The sequence below is a fragment of the Chlorocebus sabaeus genome, chromosome 14 (genome assembly GCF_047675955.1).
Source record: "Chlorocebus sabaeus isolate Y175 chromosome 14, mChlSab1.0.hap1, whole genome shotgun sequence".
NCBI lineage: Eukaryota > Metazoa > Chordata > Mammalia > Primates > Cercopithecidae > Chlorocebus > Chlorocebus sabaeus.
Window position 1 is genome coordinate 8486530 of NC_132917.1, and position 22614 is coordinate 8509143.

General features: G+C 47.3%; 1 long non-coding RNA gene across 10 annotated transcripts in view; it reads right to left on the reverse strand.

Annotated features, from left to right (window-relative positions):
- LOC103220861 (uncharacterized) overlaps positions 1-22614 on the reverse strand; it is a 246582-nt gene that overhangs the window by 216769 nt on the left and 7199 nt on the right. For 4 of the 10 annotated variants that reach the window (XR_012095191.1, XR_012095192.1, XR_012095197.1 and 1 more), the window contains exons 3-4: positions 21138-21406; positions 7888-7965 (exon numbers count right to left, since the gene is read on the reverse strand). The exons of 4 other annotated variants lie outside the window; for them this stretch is intronic. This is a non-coding gene — a long non-coding RNA (uncharacterized lncRNA). The remainder of the gene's footprint in view (positions 1-7887; positions 7966-21137; positions 21407-22614) is intronic. 2 more of the 10 variants (XR_012095195.1, XR_012095190.1) reach the window with 2 other exon arrangements.

Sequence of the window (22614 nt, forward strand, 5' to 3'; positions counted from 1 at the left end):
GCCATACGATTCCAGTCAGTCCCCAATTCCTCTAAAGCAGTGATTTTTTTCATCTCTCCTTTTCTCCCCGACTGCCCACAATGAAGAAAAACCCTAATGGTTCTGGCATTTCCATTTCCCCTTCAGTCACTCTCAGGTGCCATGATAAGGGCCCTGTCATACAGTCCTAACTGCTGTTCAAAGACCATCCGTGGCTCCCACAGTCAAAAGGCAAGGCCCATGCTTGAGTCTGGCCTGCAGGGCCTTTGGTTTCGCAGCCCAGCCCAGTCCCCACACCACCCCCTGGCTCCAGTCCCCTGGTCCACATGCCTGGCACCTTCCCACTTCTAAGCCTTCTTCTACCCCTTTCCTAACCCTCAAATGCTTTTCCCATTCTTCTTACTCAAATCCTGGTAGCCCTTCAAGGTCAAGTTCATGCCCTCCCTTCATTATGAATGTTTCCAGATGACTCCAACTCTTCGAGGCTGGACTTGGCAGGAGGCAGTGTGTGTTCAGCAGGATCAGTGAAATCGAAACACTCATGACCACAAGCCAACTGCTCAGAAAATCATCTGGGTTTGCCTCCCCATAGCTGCACCCTGCCCTTGTCTTCACTACCTGGTGACTCCATCTGGGTCACCTGGACTTAGCCTTCCAGCTCTCCTGGGGAGCAGTTCTCAATTCCCTTCCCTCTGAACACCTGCTTCTGTGCAGCCCCGTGCCACCACTTTCTCCCTCCCCCAAATCTCCTTCTCACTACCCCCCACACCACCGTCAGGGACAGCCCTCTCTAGACGCCCACTGCACCCACTTCTGGAAGATGACTCAGCGCATCCCCTCAGACCCCTGTGTAGTTTTCCATTTTTTCTATCTAGTTCCCAACGAGACTTTGAGCACTTTCTCGAGAAGTCCAGTTCATCTCTGAATCCAGAACGGGGGGGACAGAGGGCATATACATGTAATCCCAGGAAAGACAAAGGTGAAAATTGTCCATGGATATACATTCCCAGAAAAAACAAAAAACAAACAAACAAACAAAAAACGCTGAAGTGGCTTTACTCTGTTTTCTTAACATTCAGAAATACAAAGCTATCTTTCCACCCACAATCCCGGACTATAAACTCAGCAGCACACGCTCGGAGGGTACAGAGAATAATGTGGCGAGCACAGGGAGGGTGCAGCCGAGTCCCCCTTTTCCACACTCGGGGATGAGACAGCGGGGCCTCAGATGCCGATGTGAGAAGCGGATGTGAAGCAGATCTGGGGGCGCCTCAGCAGCCTCACACAAGACCGCCTGACATCAGCGTACACCCCGTCTTCCCGACAAGCTTCCCTTTCCCTGGTCCCCATTACAGGACACCCACATTACTCACTGCACAGTTACCACTGAACTTTCTGTTCTGCTGCAGTTTTCACACATTGTTCAGAAATACACGCTGGCACCCACATTTCATTTGTTTTTAAACAGCATGACGAAGAGGAGACATGCCCAGTGGTCTCCGAGTCATGCCCCACAGGATCCAGGTCATTTGCCTAAAAGGCAGAAGTCAGACCTGGTGAAAGCTCACAGGTAATAACTGGGGGGCCGCCCTTGCACCTGGCATAGGCCTCACCAACCAGGTGCCTGTGCAGAGGTCTCTTAACTGTTTAAACTAAGGTAGGGTTTTCTGAAAAGCAGCCTCTCTCAGACTTTTCGGCCTCAGGACCACTTTGCCCTCTGAAAAATTATTCAGCATCCTCAAGAGCTTTTGGTCATGAGAGTTTAGATTTGATGGCATTTGCTGTATTACAAATGAAAGCTGAGAAAATTTAAAAATATGTATCAACTTGTATCAAAAATAACAATAATAAATTCATGACATGTAAACATAAATTTCATATTTTAAGAAAAATAACATTATTTTCTTTCTTTCTCTCCTTCCTTCCCTCCCTCCCTCCCTCTCTCTCTCTCTCTCCCTCCCTCCCTCCCTCCCTCTCTCTCTCTCTCTCTCTCTTTCTTTCTTTCTTTTCTTTCTGACACAGTCTTGCTCTGTCGCCCAGTGGCCCAATGTCAGCTCCTTGCAACCTCTGCCTCCTGGTTTCGAGTGATTCTCCTGCCTCAGCCTCTCCAGTAGCTGGGGTTACAGGCGCCCACAACCATGCCCAGCTAATTTTTGTGTTTTTAGTAGAGATGGGGTTTCATCATGTTAGCCAGGCTGGTCTCATACTACTGACCTCAAGTGATCCGTCTGTCTGCCTGGGCCTCCCAAAGTGCTGGGATTACAGGCGTGAGCCACAGTGCCCCAGCCACTATATTTTTCAAAACAAAAATATCAGTGAGAAGAATGGCGATAATTTATGCCTGTTCGAAGCTCCTGGGTGTCCGACTTAGAAAACAGCTGGATTGTCAGATCTGCTTCTGCCCTCAGCCTGGGCCATGAGATTGCTTTAGTTAAGGCATGTGAAGAAAGTTCAGCCCAAAACAAATATGTAGCTAGAAAAGAGGGGCACTTTTGTAATAAACTTTTCAGCTAATTGTGACTATTCCTCATCAATACCATACCAAAATTCAAATCATGATAGTTTCTCATAGGTTCGCAGCACTGGCGGATGAGAACCCATCTCACCTATTTTTTTACATGACTACATTAAAATCTATTAGCTATCCTGCACTTTGAATAGATCATTTGTTTACCCACTCATGATTTTGCAATCAACGTATTGGTCATTTGGCAAATATTGATTCACTGACGTTTGCAGATCTATCAAATGTCAACACATTTCATTACACAGCCAGTGCATTAATATGACCATGAATCCCATCAGAAAAGTCAGGAGGTGTTAGGAAGCTATCAAGCTCACAGCGATGGATACAAGTTTTCTAAAATTCTAATTTTCACATGAAAGCTCTCATTGTATGGCAACAGATACTATCAGTTATTTTTCCTGAAGTCACAGGCTTACTTCATTTATTTTCAAAAAAAAAATGTCTGCCAAATACCCAAGTCTGATTAACCAAGTTTAGGTTAGAGAAGTCCCTCTCAGCGCTAAAAGGCCAGCCTCTTACAGAAAGTTCTGAGGGTCTTAAATGTCAGGACAAAGCAGGAAAGGGATCTCCAGGGAGATATTCCCTGCAAGCAGCTCCCGGTAGCCCAGGGAATGACAATTAATTTGAACTGCATTTTCTAAGGGCATTGGTAAGACGTCAGCCTACTCCACAGCTGACCTCTAAATCCCAAACCCAGCATCTAGTGTAGAAATTATGAAAATGGCCAATACATTCTTCTGGCAGTTGGTGCAGTGCTCAATGCATGAAGGTTGAAGTAACCATGCAGTGTGGGGCACCTGCCAAGACGCTGCTTCTACCTGGGGGCTGTCTCACCGTGCAGGAGGCGCATTTGCTCCACGGTGTATTGTCAGCATCATACACATAGGTAACCAAAGCCCTTGTCAATGGCCACAGGCAACCATCATTAGTGAGCAAAATGTAACCAACGAAGACTGGGGTGTGAAGAATCCAGGCTGACTGACAGGCGGGGCACCATGCTGTGCTCAGGAGACCTGGGTTCCGGAGCCAGCCCTGCCTCCAACATGCTGGGGACCATGGCCAAACCACTCAATGTCTTTGCATGGGCTTCTTTGCCCTATAAAATCATCAGGAGTAAGGTAGATGAACTCAACAGGTGCGAAATTCTCCTCTAAGAAGTAGAGATACAATTACAAGATGTCAGCACATAATATCATGTGTATCCACCCTAAAAACTCCATGAACTCCCGATGGACACATTAAAAAAAAAATCATTGCTTACAGGTAATATTACTTTCTAACCAAAGTTTTATTTTAGAAATATTTTAAATATTGTCATAGCTAAGAAGAAAAGTCTGTAGGATGGCACGTGATGTTGGAGTAGGCTTAAACAAATAGACCACTGGGATATGTTAGAGTCTACAAACAGATCCATTATAAATGGAAATTTAATATATGATAAGGGAGGCTGAAGTAGCTTTAAAACATGTCCACAAATTATTTGACATTTCTCCCATTGAGAAGTGGGGTTTATGTGCCCTCTGTTTGAATCTGGGTGGACACGTGACTGTCCACCAATGGAAGTGACACGTTTGACTTCCAAGGTGAGGTCACAAAAGGCCATGCAGGTTCTTCCCTGTTCTGTTGCAACACTGGCTCCTGGTGTCCCGAGCTTTCACGAACAATCCAGACCACTCTGAGGCCTCCATACTGTAAGGAAGCCCAAGCCATGCAGAGGCCAAGTTAGGTGCTCCAAGGACTATTCCCAGCTGAGCCCAACTTTTGAGTCATCCAAGGTCAGGTACCCAAACATGTCAGTGAAAAGCCCTTAGATGATCCCAGTCCCCCACTGTTCACACCACCCCAGCCACTCAACTCTTCCTAGCTGAGGCCCCGGACATGGTGGAGCAGAGTCAGACCATCCCCATTCTGCCTAAATTCCCAGACTTTGGAGTTCATAAGCAGAATCAAGTTGTGATTGTTCCATGCCACTAAGTCTAGAGGCGTATGTTCTGTAGCAATAGAAAACCGGAACAGTAGATGTTTCTAATCACTGAACAAATATCAACCTTTCAAAAAAATGAAAGACTTAGAAATCATTTTTAAAATAATCTAAATTGTAATAAATATTATACAATATATAAACATTATAAAGTATAAAATATTATTGTAAATATTTTAAATTATAATTTTAAAATATTTAAAAATAAATTTTAAATGGATTCATAAACACTTTAATTATACAATTATTAAAATAAATATATAAGAGCATTTTTTAAATCTAGGGATGGAAAAGTGCTTCATAAGTGTTACTCCCTCTTTACCAGCAAAAAAAAAAAAAAAAATCACAGATGAAATAAGAAAAAGATTGACAAGCTTGGTCACATAAATATAAAAATGTTATGACCAAAGGCATCATAAACAAAGTTTAAAGCTAACTTGCAGAAAGGCAGAAAGGATACGCAGCACGGATAACATCCGCAGTGTGGAAGAGCACCTACACATTCAAAAGGACCAGCAATTCCAAAGAAAACAAAGGAATGAATATGAGCAGATAATTCACAGACAAAAAATACAAATGAACAGTAAACATATAACAAAGATGTCGGCCAGGCGCGGTGGCTCACGCCTGTAATCCCAACACTTTGGGAGGCCAAGGTGGGCAGATCACGACATCAGGAGATCGAGACCATCCTCGCTAACAAGGTGAAACACCATCTCTACTAAAAACACACAAAAAATTAGCCGGGCATGGTGGCGGGCACCTGTAGTCCCAGCTACTCAGAAGGCTGAGGTAGGAGAATGGCATGAACCTGGGAGGCTGAGCTTGCAGCGAGCCGAGATCACACCACAGCACTCCAGGCTGGGTGACAGAGCAAGACTCTGTCTCAAAAGAAATTAAAAAATTAAAAAATTAAAATAAAAATAAAAAAGATGTCAAACTTTATTAGCACTGAAGCACATCCATATCAAAAAAAAATTCAAAAATCTCAAAAATATATTTTACCCATTATAGTGCTGAAAAGTTATATTAATAAGAATATATAAAAGATGTACTATTATATTATTGATAGGAGTGTAAATTGTGGTAGTCTTTTCAAAGGACAACATTAAATCTAACAAAATTTTAATCTTCACACTTTTTTACCTAGTGAGAAATTCCCAGTTGTCTATGTCATGAAAATATTCCCATATGCCCATATGTAGGTAAAATAATGGTAACTGCCACCATGTAAAAGCAACCAACTGAAATAAACCTGAATACTTATCGATAAGTGATTGTTCAAATAAACTTCGAGCAGACATATTATAGATTACTATGTATCATTTAAAAATAATGAGGTAAATGTGCATATATCTTTTTAGAGGTTAAGAAAAATGCCTGCGAGAGACGCTCTGAATTGTTCACAGGGATTGTTGATGGGAGAAAGCAGGTCGGGTGATCATAATTAGAGGAAGCATTTCCCTTTTCGCTCTATGCTCCTCTGCATTGTTTCTTCATTTATAGGTAGGAGAGCATGTTCATGAATTATCTGTGTGAGTATCATCAATTAGAGGCTTTTCAGTTTAGGCACAAGAACCTTTAAGTCTTCTTTGTGAGGGTCCATGATGCATAATCCTGGGTCCTCTGGAGCCCAAGCCTAACCCCACCTGTGCAGAATGCTTGCCAGCAGCCAAGTTTCCCTGCACTTCATGAAGCTAAGCTTCGGGCCCCTCACTGGCCTAGGCCCTTTCTGAATTTCATTTTATACCTAATTTTGTATTTAAAATTTCATATTTTCATGTTTAAAAATGAACGTAAAAGTCCATAAGTTCCAGGACCTGCAAATTTGCACCCTAAAATCGCTCATGCTGATGTCACAGCCCTTTTCTAGAGCAGAACAGCAAAATCTCCAGCTAAGGCCTTTGTAGTGCCTTCCTACAGACTGAGCGACGTATGAGACGCTAGGGGAAAAAAAGGAAACCGAAAACCAATCCCGGAAAAGGAAGAACTACCAAGAAGCAGATGTGAATTCAGTGGCACCCCAAAGAGTCCTTCTTCACGGGGTGCTGAGAAGCTGGAATTGCACAGGAAACACCATTTACCTGGGACCAGACCATCCACCGATAAATGTGAAATATGAAGAAAGTAAAGGCAGCCCCTCTGAAATTGGCATAAATAAGTAAAAACGCTATTCTTTAGAATGGGAAATGCACACCCATGGAAACCCATAGGGATCTAGAAGAAAATCAGATCCGTCTGAGGAATGAATTGTAATTCTCCAGTCTCAGTGACAGGCCCACCTCACTATAGAGACAGGAGATGAGTGCACGAGTGCCTGAAGTTAGTAAGCATTCAAACCAAACCACCTGCTCCCTGACTTTGATTCCACACTCACTAGGCAGCCAAAGAAGTCTGCCAGGTAGACTTCCCCAAACAGAATAGGGAAACCAGAGGATTCAGCTCTCCAAACCCTCTGACAGATGGATTTCTCCTTATAAAGAAGAGTGACAACAGCAAGGTATCAGAATAAGAGGTCCTGGCCCTTGTCTCCTCACAGACACATGGATTTAACAAGCATTCATGGATAAAAATATTTTTAGGAGAGTTCCAGAATCCAGTTGAAAGGTCCCCGCACCCTGGTGAGGCACAAAATACAAGAACAGTCCCAATGGAAAGGGAAAGAAGAGTAGTTTCACTTCACCCACATCACCCCTTCCCCAAGCTGGCACAGCTAAGCACTGAGAGATGCCCTTGGCCTACAATTTTTCCCATGAGGGAAAGAGAGAGCCAAGTGAGCATCCAGCTTCCCTAACCTTTCAGGGCACTTCCCAGGAGGCCCACTTCTCTAGCACCTAGCCCAAAACAGTGAGGAAATTGGCATGGCTCGATCACCTGGGGTCAACTAAGAATAAAGAAAAGGGGCTGGTGCTCACAGCAACTGGCACGCAGATACCAACAACCAGCCCATAGACCCCACAAGCTGGCCTGCCAGCTGTGCCAGCTGTGGACGCCCCCGCCCACCAACCAGCCTATCTGTAGACCCCACCAGCCAACTGGCCTACCCACAGACCCCAGAAGTCAGCCCACATGCACCTCTGCAGTCACTACCTCACAAGCGCCTACAGATGACACTCCATACCCGCTTGCAGGCAAAACACAGATCTCAGCAGCTGGAGAGGATCTCAGCACCCAGCTCAGCTCTGCAGGACTGGAAGAGCATCAAGGGCAGACTAGACTAAGTAAAAGAAAGAATCAGCAAACTCAAAGACAGGTCATTTTAAGTTAACCAATCAGAGAAGAAAACACACAGAAGAATTAAAAAGAGGGAAGAAAGCCAGCCTGTGGGACTTCTCATTGGACACCCTCAAGCAGGAAATTCTCACATCCATATTTATAAAGCCCAAAGGGTACCACATACCTTGACCCTAAGAGGTCTGTACTGAGACACATTACACAGATGCTCCTCCACGTATGATGGGCTTATGTCCCAGGAACCCTGTGGTAAGTTGAAAATATCGTAAGTCAAAACGGCAGGGTATCGGTTGTTTGCCCTCACGACCGAGTGCCTACCTGGGAGCTGCAGCTTGTTGCCACTGCCCAGCACGAGGAGTGTGTATCCCACCACATATCGCTAGCCCAGGAAAAATCAAATTTCAAAATTTGAAGTATGGTTTCTACTAAATGCATAGCATATCGCTTTTGCACCATCTAAAGTTAAACATTGTAAGTAAAACCATTGTAAGTCAGGGACTATCTGTATGTAAATTGTCAAAAGTCAAAGACAAAGAGAATTTTGAAAACAGTAAGAGAAAGCCAACTCTTCACATACAGGTCAACCTCCACAAGACTGTCAGCAGACTTCCAGCAGAAACTGTGGGCTAGGAGAGAAAGTGTTATGACATTTCCAAAGTGCTGAAAGTAAAACGAAAAAAAAAAAAAAACTGTCCTTTAAAAATGAAGGCAAGATAAAGGCTTTCCCAAACGAAACTGAGAGATTGTCACCACTAGACCTGCCTTGCAGTAAATCCTACAGACCCTTCTTCACATTGAAAGGACACTAAACAGCAACACAGAAGCTCACGGAAGTATAAATCTCACTGGTCTATGTAAATAAATACGGAAATACAGAATAACGCAATACTGTAATTGTGGTGCTTAATCTTTTTTTTTTTTTTTTGAGATGGAATGTCACTCTGTCTCCCAGGCTGGAGTGCAGTGGCGCAATCTCCGCTCACTCCAACCTCTGCCTCCCAGGTTCAAGCGATTCTTCTGCCTCAGCCTCCCAAGTAGTTGGGACTACAGGCATGTGCCACCACGTCCAGCTAATTTTTGTATTTTTAGTAGAGGCAGGGTTTCACCATATTGGCCAGGCTGGTCTCTAACTCCTGACCTCATGATCCGCCTGCCTCAGCCTCCCAAAGTGCTGGGATTACAGGCATGAGCCACCACGTCCAGCCTGCTTAATCATTTTTAATCCAAGTCTAAAAGATAACAGACAAAAGTCTAAAGAATAGCTATAACCATAAACATTTATTAATGAATGCACAATGTAAACTAAATTTTGACATCAATAGCATAAAGTGAAGGAGGGGAGCAGTAAAAGTGTACAGCATTTGTATGTAATTGAAGTTGTTATCAGCTTAAACCAGACTATTATAAATATAAAAAATGTTATGCAAACCTCATGATAACCACAAGAAAAAAACCTATGGTAGATACAATAAAGATAAATATACTATACCATGACCAAAAAAAATCATCAAATCACCAAGATACACAACATGAGAGAAAGAAGGAATCAAAAGAACTACAAAACAGAAAACAATTTTTAAAATGGTCATAGTAAGTACTTAGCTATAAATAATTACTTTAATATAAATGGATTAAAATCACTAATCAGAAGATGTAGTCTGAATACATGAATATAATAAACAAGATCCAACTATATACCACCTATAGGAGATTCATTTTAGATTTAACGACATACAGAAGCTGAAAGTGAAGCGATGGAAAAAAGATATTCCATGTAAATGGTAAGCAAAAGAAAGCAGGGGTAGCTATATTTATATGACACAAAATGGACATTAAGTCAAAAACTGTCATAAGGGACAGAGAAGGTATTACATAATGATAAAAGGGTCAATTCAACAAGAAGATACAGCAATTATAAATGTATATATACCCAACATCATAGCAGCGAAAGTTATAAAGTAAACATGTACAAATTTTTTTTTTTTTTTTGAGACAAAGTCTTGATCTTGTCGCCCAGGCTGGAGTACGGTGGCGCAATCTCAGCTCACTGCAACCTCCACCTCCTGGGTTCAAGCGATTCTCCTGCTTCAGCCTCCCAAGTAGCTGGGATTACAGGCGCCTGCCACCACACCTGGCTAATTTTTGTATTTTTAGTAGAGGTGGGATTTCACCATGTCGGCCAGGTTGGTCGTAAGAAAGAAACAGACAACAATACAATAACAGCATAATTCAATACTATCAATAATAGATAGGTCACTCAGACAGAAAATCAATGAGGAAACAACAGACTTAACACTATAGACCGAGAAAAATAGAGCAAGACTCAAAATTAGACAAGTGGGATTATGTCAAACTGAAAGGCTTTTGCACCACAAAGGAAGCCATAACCAAGATGAAAAAGCAACCTAAGAAAATGGGAGAAAATATTTGCAAACCATATATTTGATAATGGGGGTTAATATCTAAAATATATAAGGAACTCCTACAGCTCAATAGCAAAATAAATAAACAACTCAATTTAAAAATAGGCAAATTATCTGAGTAGACATTTTTCCAAAGAGGATATACAAATGACCAACAGGTATATGAAAGAGTGCCCACCATCACCAATAATCAGGGAAATGCAAAGCCACAGTGTGATGTCACCTCACACCTGTTAAGACAGCTATTACAAAAAAAAAAAAAAAAAAAAAAAAAAAAAGTTGTGTTGGCAAGGATGTAGAAAAGAGAGATCCCTGTTACCGTAGGCAGGAAGGCAAATTGGTGTAGCCTCTATGGAAAACAGTATGGAAGTTCCTCAAAAAGTTAAAAATGGAAATACCACAGGATCCAGTTATCCCACTTGTGGATATACATTCAAAGGACTTGAAATCAGGGTATTGAAGAGATATGTGTACTCCCATGTTCACTCTAGCATTATTCACAATGGCAGAGACACGGAAACAACCTCAGCGTCCACTGATGGACAAATGGAGAAAGAAGAGGTGATAAACACACACATGCACAGCAGGGAATGTTATTCATCCTTACAAAGGAAGGAAATCCTATCATTTGGGACAACACGGATGAACCTGAAGGATATCATGCTAAGTGCAATAAGCCAGAAATGAAGCAGAAAGTGGAATGGTGGTTACCAGGTGCTGGAAGGAGAAGGAAATGCAGAGACGTTAGCCAAAGCATGCAAAGTTTCAGTTATGTGGAATGAATAAGTTCTAGAGATCTGATGTACAGCATGGTGACTAGAGTTAATGTATTGTATAGGTGAGATTTGCTAAGATAGTAAGTAGACCCTAAGTGTTCTCCACATACACACAAAAGTTAACTACAGAAGGTGATGGATAAGTAAATTAGATTGTGGTAACCCTTGCACAATGTATATATTTATCAAACATCATGTTGTATACCTTAAATGTATACAATATTTATTTGTCAATGATACCTCAGTAAGCAGAAAAAAATCTATGAATGAAAGAGTCCAACTCCTAAAAGCAGAAAGTAACATGTTGGTTGCCAGGGACTGGGGGGTGGGGAAACAGGGAGGGGTTGGTCAAAGGGCACGAAGTTTCAGTTATGCGTGGCGGATAAGACCTAAAGATCTACTGTACACTTTAGTGCCTGTCATTATCAATATCGTTCAGTATTGCATATTGTTTCATATGACATTATCAATATTTACTGTCTACTTAAATGTTCACTAAAAGTATAGCTCTATGTTAAGTGTCCTTGTCACAAAAAAAAATTTTTTTTTTTGAGATGGAGTCTTGCACTGTTTGCCCAGGCTGGAGTGCAGTGGTGCAATCTCGCCTCACAGCAAGCTCCGCCTCCTGGGTTCACGCCATTCTCTTGCCTCACCCTCCCGAGTAGCTGGGACTACAGGCGCCCACCACCACACCCAGCTAATTTTTTGTACTTTTAGTAGAGACGGGGTTTCATTGTGTTAGCCAGGATGGTCTCGATCTCCTGACCTCGTGATCCGTCCACCTCGGCCTCCCAAAGTGCTGGGATTACAGGCGTGAACCACTGCACTCGGCCTTGTCACAAAAAATATTTAACATGATACAATAAATAAAGAAGGGAGGACACTCTTGGAGACAGTGGAAATGCTGACAGTGTAGATCGTGGTTATGGTTTGATGGAGGCATGCCTAGCTCCAAACTCATCAAGTTGTATACATCAAATATGGACAGCTTTCACATGTCAGTCAGGCCTCAATAAAATGGTAGAATACCAACAGTAATAATAAGCTGACATCTGGCATATACATCAGTACTACGCACAGGGTTAATGGGAGTCTGCTCCAGAGAGCAGGATTTGAGATGTGGCTGAGCCTGCATAGCCAGTCCAGACCCTGGACTAGAGAAATTTGCCTGCTGGCCCCATGCAGCTGGCTGTGTGATGGTTCCCACTATTGTCATCCAAACCAAGTCTGTCTGTGCTGAGCTGTGTGCTGGGTGACATGCCTCCCAAACCTGTGGGAGGGGCTGCTGAATCTAGATCTGTGGGTTAGAAATTGCTGACACATCATCATATGGTCCACCTGGCACGTGTGTGACCACAGTGTGACAAGGCAGCCAAATCTGAGGCCAACACTTATTTGTCAGCATGTGAGTGCCCAGGCGAGACCTAGGTCCTAACAGATGTCCAGTGGACAGTGGTTCCTGTTCCTTCCCTCTGCCTGGTGGGGACACGACACTCACAGGGGAAGACTCAAGGCTGTCCCTCGAAGGCACCAGCGTGCACCCTACAATTCTGCTTCAAGGAGTCCTGAATGCTGGGTAGAAAATGGCATTGCTGGGGTGGGGCCACCTTCAGGGAGGGCCTCCACCCTCAGGGGGGGTCTTTGCATCTGCGACCGGGAAATCGGTGGCTAGGAGGCCAGCTGCGCTGGGGAATAGATAGACCCGGAAGACAAGTTCAGAGACAAGCTGGAGACAAGCCCCAGAAGGCGAGCTCAGTGCTGGTGTTGGAGAAGAAAGCATCACAGGACAATGGCAGGGACAACCCGCACCTTGGCCCAGGTTAAAAACCATCAGGCTTCATGATCAGCTCACGGACAGCAAGCGAAGTGGCCGTTCACTGGTGCACCAGGAAATTCATGGCCTGTCACTTGGTTCTCTCTGTTCTCAGAAGCAGGGGCGCCTTTTTCCACATTTAAGACGGAGAGACAGAAAAATCAAAGCAAAGACACAGAGCCCGGAAAATGCCAGGACAAAGACCAGCACGTGCTCAGCATGAAGCATGGGCAGGTCGGGCCTGAGCCGACAGGGAGAGCTGGGCATGCATTTCCCTAGAATGACAACTCTGCCTACACTAAGACTTCTATTAAAACCGTCCAGTGCAAAAGGCAGAGGTACTCAGCAAAACCCGTCATTGCACTACTGCTCACAGTAACACAATTCGGAAGCGACCTAAATGAGCACTGAAGGGACCCACTGAACAAAATGTGGGATCCATACGCAGGATGCAATTACAGGCAGCCATGAATGATGTTACATTCGAAGGTTTATTGATAAGAAAACATGTTTCTAAGATGTTGTTAAATGGAAAAGAAATGTTTTCAAAGCTGTGCATAAACTATGATACCATCTGGACCAAAGGAAATAAAAGGTAGAGACGTGTGTCCTCACATAGAGAAGAGAGTGGCAGCTAATATTACAAAATATGAATGGCGTTTGCGCTGAGTGCTGCCATAATGGGTTGTTCTATCTTCTCTTTTTTGTGTGTATTTTCCAAATTGTATGCGGAAAACATGTATCAATTTTATGTTCTGGAACGAAATAAATGTTTTTGTTTCATCCTTCAAATTCCATGGAATGGAATCCTAGTTAGAGCTTACAAATCTTTTGCATTAAATCACCTGAGGCAGCCCAAACAGGTACAATTTATCTCCACTTTATGGCTGGGGAAGGCAGGGTGCAGGCTGAGACTATGCCCTGCCCAGAACAGACCGGCACTCCATGGTTCCCCAGGGCTGGCTCTCCACTGGTGCACCCAAGTGCAGACGGGCGGGAAGCAGAGAAGGTTGCAGAATCCACGGTGGGAAGAGCTCCTCTGGCCCTGCCTCCTGTGCACTCTCGCCTGTGCCCTCCCCAGGCAGGGCTCGAGGTGCCCGACTCGAGGGATCCACAGCTCGAGGTGCCCGTCTGGCTCCCTGCCTGGCTCAGGGTTCAGCTTGTGTCTAGTCATGTGGCTATTGCGCCGGAGGTCGCCAGGTGCTGCAGCAGAGCTTCCAGCGGGCTCCTGCGGATGAAGGCTGCTTCCAGCAGGTTCTGGGCACATCCTCCTCTGCTCCTACTCCTGGCTCTCCTATCTCAGTCCAGTAAGGCTTACATCCCTGGGGTTCATCCACCGGCCATGCTGGGTCTCTGGGCAGTGGCTCCAGGCGAGGATGGGCCAGCCTGGTTAGAGAGCAGGGCCCGGGAATCTGATGCTGGCCCGAGCTGATTGGGGCCCAGGGACCCACCTGGAGAGGAATGTCTGGGACGAGAACGGTGCTCGGCAGATGCACAGGAGGGCTTTGGCCCAGAACTTGGGACCCAGGAGCTTCACTGAGGGCCTTCCCCTCTGGCTAGGATTGGAAGCCCTCTGGGGGAATTGCAGGGAACCACCTCTCCAGCCTGACCCAGGCCCAGAAGAGACAGCAAACTCTCAGGGCTTTGAGGAACCAGCAGAGCCCAGGCTGTTGGCTGGGATCTGGTCAGTCTTGCATGCAGGGCTGAGGACTGGTGCCCATCCGTCACCTTTCACCCTGACAGAGTCCTCCAGCCCCCTGCCTGTCCTCTCCCTTCCATGCTGCCCTTACCTGCTAACCACGATGGGCCTGGCTGACCACATCTCATTCCCAGGAGAAAAGTCTCCAGTGGGAGAGAGTTCAGACTCCTCAACCCCACACTGAGGATGATCCCCAGCCAAGTTTTCCAAACTCATCCACTACACCCAGCTATACGTTCATAACAGCTTAAGCCTCTCCACAATCGGCCTGTGTCCGTCTGTCTCTCCCACCCTGACTTCTGAAGGGCAGAGTCCAGGTCTTATTCATCTTCATATCCTGCTATGCCACCCTGGTCCTCCCGCCCCCAGCACATGACCTTCAATGTACCCAGGAGGCATTCGCTGAAGACTTGTTCTATGGAAAGAATAAAGTCGTGGCCAACTACAGATTCTACTCCTAACCCTGCAAAATTGCAGTGCTGTTTGCTACAAATAAATTCGCAGGCTAGTGAAATGTTCTCGGAGGATCTTAGACCATCTAATTCTTCAAGGTTCTTTTTTAATCCCCTTCAATTCTTGAAAAGACTCTGACCCTTTGACCATATGCTGTGCATGGAGTCTGCTCTGAATCCATGCAAAGGCTTCCCCATCCTGCCCAATCTCCCAAGGTACAAAATAAAACCAGCTTCTGAAAATATAAACCCAGAGGAGGTGATCCCTCACTCAAATTTCCTGGGAGGAAGCTCACCTTCCGTGACCATAAATTGTTGGTAAGTCATCTCACCTATTGTGTGGTGCTCTCCAAAACAGACACCTGTTGCCATAGCAACCCTCACATCTGTCGCTACCTTAGAAGAGAACACCTTTTAAAAGAAATCCACTTAGCAACATGGCACATTAACTTCTGCACCTTCTTACGGACTCTCAGAAATCTAGGCCTGAGTACCCTGGGGTGAATGGTGCCTCTGCGAACAATCTAGAAGACACTGCTTCAGCCAACAATGGTCCCTTCCTCCACCTGCCGCCACCTGTCTCTGGGTATGAGTCAAGGGCTGGCACTGCACTAGGGCAGTTACATCAGCCAATTGTTATAAAAATAACAGCTACGGTTCAGGGTGTTTTGCTCACAGAATTTCACTTAGTCCTTGGGACAGTCTGTGCAGCAAGCACTGTCCCTGTGTCGGTGATGAGGGGCCCAGTCCCAAAGCTCTAGCTGCCTCCAGTGCGGCCTTCTGCCTATCATGAGGGCACAGCCACACCTGGCTCAGGGCAGGCCCTCCATGTGCTGTGGATCTGCTTGTGTTCCCAACAACCCAGAAAGAAAGATGTTTCTTTTTCATCATCCCTGTTTATAGAGGAGAAAGCAGTCTTGGAAGAGTGACGTACCTCCCCGGGATGCCTCCAGAAGTCAGCGGAGGCGCAGAGACTTACACTCCCAGCTCACATTTCACCAGTGGCTTCCAGGCTGCCTCCCGTAAGCCTGAGAAGAGGGTGCCTGGGGACCTCCCCGTGTGGCTTAGGAACACGTTCCAACCTCGCAGAGCAGCCCTGTGACCAGGCTGCCAACTCTTCTGGAATTCTCCATGGACATATTTCTGCGTATTGCAGGGGATGAAGACCAGGGAAGCAGGGAGCAGATGTACACATGCAGGAATCACCTGCTGGATTTGGTGAAAACGCAGATTTGACTCGTGAGTCTGGGTGGGGCCTGAGCATCTGCATTCTAACCAGCTGCAGATGATGCTGCTGCTCTGCACCTCGGCTGCACCTTGAAGAAAAGGGACATGGTGCCTCTGTACAGAAGAACAGGTACATCAGGTACAAAGATGTGGTGTCCCCAGGACAATCCAGGACTGTTGTGGGCTGTGTGTTAAGACCTGGCATTGCTAAGGAAGCTCAGAGAGGGGAAAGGCGGGCTGCTGGCCCCAACCTTCTGTGGACTGACTTCTGCACCTGCAGCCCTCTTGGCCTGTGGGCTCACTGTTGCTAGTGGATGTGTCTTCTCCATTTCTGATTGCCCAGTGCTTGGCCTGGTGCCTGGAATATGCTCGATGCCCAATAGTATGGATTGAATAACAGCAAAAAGGGAGGGAGGGAGGAAGTAGATGGATAGGTTTGATGGAAAAATAAACACTCACATCAAGGAAGATGAGGAGGTGTGATCTATGTTGGTAACATTATATAAGGCTTGCACTTGTCTATGATGGACACGAAATGGATACTCTATGCCAAATGATTAATTGACAGAAAGAACTGCGGCTCACTCATGTGGCTTTATGCATTTCTGTAGTTCCACAGGGTTGAGACCCCTACCTTGCCTATGGCAGTCTTCTAGAACCAGAGAACCCTCTGGATATTTGAAAGACAGAAGGGGCTGTGTTGGTTAATTTTATACGTCAACCTGGCTGAGTCACTATTCCCAGATATTTGGTTAAACATTATTCTGGATGCTTCTGTGAGGGTGCCTTTGACTGAGATTGATATTTAAATCAGGGGACTTTGAGTAAAGCAGGTGACCCTCCATCGTGTGTGTAGGTCTCACCCAATCAGGTTAAGGCCTGAAGAGGCTAAAGAGTAACCTTCCCCGAGCAAGAAGGAATCCTGCCAGGCCTCTGGGTTTGAACTGCAGCCCCAAACTTTCCCAATTCACATCCTGCTGGCCAGCCTGCAGATGTTGGACTCAACAGCCTCCATAATCATGTAAGTCAAATCCTTAAAATAAATCTCTCTATATACACACACAGGTTGCTGGTTCTGTTCTCTGGAGAACCCTGGCTAATACAGGACAAGAAGGTGGAGCAGACAATACACTGCTCATCTCACAGGACACTAACGTGTAACAGATGGCCTTCGACAGAGACTGGGGAGTCACAGTAACTCTCTAACTCAGGGGAAGAGGCCGCTGTGCCTTCCAACGGTGGCTGTCACAATCCAGTGTCAACAGAGGTGCTATTAACAGGGCGCCCCCCAGGAACCCTTCCCGGGATCCCAATTCAGAAAGTCCTCAGGATCATATTTCACCCTGCACACCCAGCCCCAGATGAGTCCAGCATCCGGGACCCTCAGATCACCCTTTGAGGGTGAAAAGGGTAGAGAAGGAGAGAGGTCAAAAGGGAGACAGAGGAGGGTGGTGGGGAGGGAGAAAGGAAAGAAGGGAAGGAGAAGGGCAGAGAGGAAGGAAGAGCTTTATTCCTAGTGCACTTTCCCACTCACCACTCCCCCTGGAGAACCCACCAATCTGGGTGGTGAAGCAGCCAATCCCCGAGGGCACGGCTATGATGCCAGCTCCTCTCCCACGTGGGTGCCACCTCCCGTCAAGCTCCCATCACCCTTTCCCAGCACAGCAGCCAGGCCACAGCCACAAACCCAAACCCCACTCCTCTGACCACCACACCCCACCCATTGCCAGCCGGGAAACTAGCCCCAGTGCTCACCTAGGAGCACCCTTGCTTTTCAGTTGCCATACCTGCCTCTCTGTTCAATTCATGCTGGATGGAGGGTTCCACAACAGACAGAACGGCGTGGTCCCGCCACGCACCTGCCACACCCGCCGCGCCCTTCCTGAGATGCTGCACACCCCCCGCCCCGTGTCCCCTCTGCAGCACGTGGGCAGCTGCAACTCCACTCTGTCCTCCTCATGGTGCTCCTGGCAGCCTGCAGGCCCCCAGCAAATGAGCCACCAGGCTGGTGAGCCCTTGATCATCTGCCAAAAACACAGCACTCATCCCTTTTCTAGCAGAGCAGGGTGACTTCACCACCCTCTGGTCACCAAGCCCAGGGTATTCCCGACCCTGCAATGGGAGCCAAACACGAAAGCCCTGGAAAAGTCAAGTTAGGAGAGAGGAAGAGGAGGGAAGGGCATTGAAGACCATTTCCCATGTGAGAAACTATCTTCTGAACGAGGCAGGAACCAACTGGAAGACTCAGGCGACTCCCCTAGATTTATTGGAACTCAGAATCCTGCACTTTGTAACCTCCATTCCTGATTGTAAAAGTGGCGATATTTGTAAAAGCATCCTCACAGAAGGTTGCCCTTTGGTTTGTTTAATAATTACTGTTTAGAGAAAGTCATGACCTCACCAAAAAACAAAAACAAAACCCCAGATGCTGCATTTGAATAGTTCCTGGGGAAATTTAAGTCATGGAGAAAAGAACTCACGGGAAAAGAATCAACTGCATTATTTAAAAAAAAAAAAAAAAAAAAAAAGGCCTAAATGAGAACAGATTTCAGGAATGGCTTCCTCAGATAAATTTCTGACAAATGAAAACACAACGTGGGCTCACCCTCCTGGGAAAGGTGGAGGCTCTGCTGTCGTGGTTGATAGCATTTAGTTTGTTTTGCTTTCACAAAGTAGGAGCTCATTGACTCTTGATACAATCCATCAGGAACACGAAAGCAGATTGTGTGCAGGGAGAGATCTACAAGACAGAGATTCCAGAACCTCAGCTGCCTCCGTCCCAGTGGAGTCCACTGCTCTGAAGCTCTTCTTAAAGCACACATCTCTGTCCACCAAAGACCACACAGTAACCATAATGGGGTTGAGTCCCCTTCCACCAAACACCCTAAAACATGGTGGCCTCTGGGCCCCCTTAGGCCCCTGGAAAACCCCTTCTGCGATGACTTGGCACCTGGGGACCCCAGGGCCTGGGAACCTTGGGTCAGGCACAGAGGCCAACTGGTCCTGCAGCCGGTGCTGACCATTCAGGGGTGGCTTAGCGAGCAAGCGCAGGGCCTGCATTCACAGGCACAAAACCCCGCTGGCGACATTGGGCACACAGCCCTTCCTGTCGCCAGACAAGACTTCCTCGACGTTGCTCCCATACTAAGAAGCACAGCGTTTCATTCAACAAATCAAGTGTGGATTTGGTAGCTGTAGTTTCTATAGAGATGCAAGGTTTTCTGCCGGGGAAGGAGCCCTGGCAGCTTGACCCCAAGTCCTTCACACAGCCCACAAAGTAGCCAGATGCCCCAAAAGAAATGACAGCAGCTGGACAGGAAATGACAGCCAAGGCAGCAGTCTTGCTTTTCCCCATCTGCATCAACCCCTCCTTTGTTTTGTCATCTTTTTACCCCATTGTTAATTTATGCCATGTTCATATATTGTGGTATTTTTATAAGCCATCAGAAACTCTTTTCTTGAATGAGGAGAGAGGTGATGAAATACAAGAAATGGAGTGACCTGAAAGGAAGTAAGCGGTGGCTGCAGACTGACAAAGGTGGGAACTCCAGGTTTGCGGTGATGCTCCTGCATGTCTCCTACCTGGGGCCTCTGGGTTCTAGGCAGAAGCAACAGCATCATGGACTTCAGAGAATTTCTAGCTTTGATGCCTGAAGTGCTTCTAAAGAGGTATTCCTTGTTTTGAGATGGAGTTTTGCTCTTGTTGCCCAGGCTACTAAGCAAATAACCAACATCAGAATTCCCTAGGGTGCCAAAAACACACCCACAAAACTAAAATCCACATCCCCAGGCCCCCACTGACTCCGTCTCAGGGGGGTAGGACCCGGAATCTGCACTTTCCCCAGGTAACTTGAGCTCAATGCGCCATGAGCACCGCTGCCCTAAAAGGCAAGTGCCCAGCCTCTGCCATCTGCCAGCAGCTGCCCCACGCCGACAGACTCTCCTCCCCACATCGAGGCCCCACAGATTGTGCACATGGCCTCCCTCACCTCTCCCAGCAGCACCCGCATAACCTGGACGCCCAGCCGCGTGGTGCCCTCCTTCCTGACCCCTCGTGGATGGTCCTCCTCCTCCCGTCTCCCCTCCCTGCTCAGGGCCCCCAGGGCCTTGCGGAAGTCCCACCCCAGCACGGGGACACTGTGGGGGCCCCAAGTGGCTCCAGGGTCAGTCACCTCCACGAGTCTGCCAGCTCCGTCAACAGCCTCATCCTGGTCTTCACTGAGCTGCAGACTAGGCCGGGTGCATAGCGAGTAAATGTTTGTTGAACAAACAGATGGGTCCTTATTACTTTCCTCCAGGAACTCACTCACCCTGTGCTGCTCCCCAACCCCAACACACAGCCTGTGACAAAACAAGGCCTCTTGGACCCCTGGCTAGACTGCAGTTTGGGAGCTGTCTGCCTCTGGCTCCGCATTTCCATGTCTTTAAGCCTGGCTCCTACAGCGGCCTCTCTCTCTGTAATCAAAACAGGACTCACGCTGTGAGCCTCCGCTTAAATGCCACCTCCTCTAGGAAGCCTCCTTTGATTTCCTCCTGTTCATTCCACAAACATTTCCTGAGTGTCTGCACTCAAGGACTGCTGGGAAGCGCCTTGCTGCTTCCCTCCTCTGACCTTTGTGGATGGTTCTTATTTTACTCCTATGTCTTTGGAATTACATATCACACACATGCAACACATATGCACACAAAATACATGCACACACATACGCTCACACACACCCTCCACAGACGCGTGAGGACTGAGTCTTGCTCATTAGTCCAGAGATTGACAGGGAAAAGCTTCCCAGAAAGGTTTGTTGAACGAAGAAAGCGTAGAAGGAAACCAGGCTCACAGCGGGGGAACCTGGGTACGCCCAAGGATGGGAAGCTAACAGCCTAAGCACAGTGGCTTCTCTTGACCGTACCCTTACTAGTGACAAAAATCAAAATCCTCAGTTGTAAATGTCACAGCTGGGAAGCACAGCCAGGTGTATCTGGCTTGGGAGCCCACACCCCTCCCCCGCCAACCTCCCCCGCCCCAGCCCACCTGCAAATAGAGCAGCGGGGTCTGGAGCTGGCCTCCCCAGGGCTCGATGCTAACCACAGCGAGGCTCTGCGTGCGGGTCATGCCAGCTGCCTGGGACCCACAGGGGCGTCCAGGGCCACTGAGGGAGCAGAGGGAGAGGAACAGCTTCAGCACAGTGCTGGAAGTCAGCACGCCCAGAGTCCATCAGCACAGTTCTGGAAGTCAGCACGCCCAGATTCCAACGTCGGGTTGGGCATGTTATTTCACTTCTCTGCGCCTCAGTTTCCTCACTGGCAAAATGGAAAGAACAGGAAGAATAATGTCTACATCATGAGTGTGTTGTGCCATTTCCATGAGGTGATACTTGTGCCAACTCCGCAAAGCCAGAGGCAGAGAGCCTGCACTGAACGCTGGGCTGATGATTATATCAGCCACCACTGTCAAGCGCCACCGTTCCAGCCCCTCTCTTATCCTTTGCTTATTTAACCCCCACCACTAGCCTCCAAGGAAGTACTCGTATCCCCATGTGCGGTGGAGAAATCGGAGGTGGTTTGACTTGCCCAGGGCCACCCAGGTAATGAGGGGTTTGGACCAAGGATCCCGGCCTCCATGGCTGTCTGCCTTTTGCAGGTCAAAATTCCCCAGCCAGAGCCAGGTCCCCAGCAGAAGCTGTGTGTCCTGCCTGCAGCAGGAGGCCAGGCCTGCCTGGTGCTCACATTCCACAGGTGACCTGCCTGGGAAGAACCGCCACCCCCTGGGCTTGTGGGGGTGAAGGTCTGTGCAAGGCGGTGGGGGAAGGGTGAGCTGGACAGAAAAGCCCCAGGTAATGTAAATGGAAACTCTAACCGACAGCCCTGCACCTGGTGTTTTTGCATTTCCCAAGCCAGCTGAAGGGATTGTGTGTGCAGCTTTGAGCTCACTCCTAGGCCGAGGTCAGGTGTGGCCTGGAGGAAGCAAGCGGAGGCCTAGGTCGCAAGACAGCTGGTCTGCGCCTCAAAGCCACTTCACGTCCCAGCCTGGGAATTCTATGATGGCGCTTGTTTCAACCCTGTCCCTTGGGTGACCTGGAAAACACCTGGGTGTCACCCCGACCTCAGCTCTAAGCCGGTCATTCCCAGCCGAAGCAGAACTCTCTCAGCTCCAGGCAGGAAGGAGTGACGCCTGCTCACCCCACAGACACGTGAGGGAGTAAGGAGGCCCAAGGCCACTCGTCCAGCTGCAAACTACAAAGGTCACCTCCGCACACTCTCTTCCCTGAAGCCCCTTCACATCGCTGGGGACTGGAGCATGTGGCTCTAATGACAAATATGCGTGTAGTCTACCCCAAAAATACAGCAATCACCAGGAAAGCGAGGCTTCTGGAGCTGAAAGAATTTGCCCAAAGTCACACACAACTGGCAGAACCAGGACTCAGCCAGGTCTGAACCCAAGGCTCTGGCACTTTCGCTGAGCCTATCTGTACAGGAACTGCAGCTGCCGCAGTTTAGGGAAACCAGCC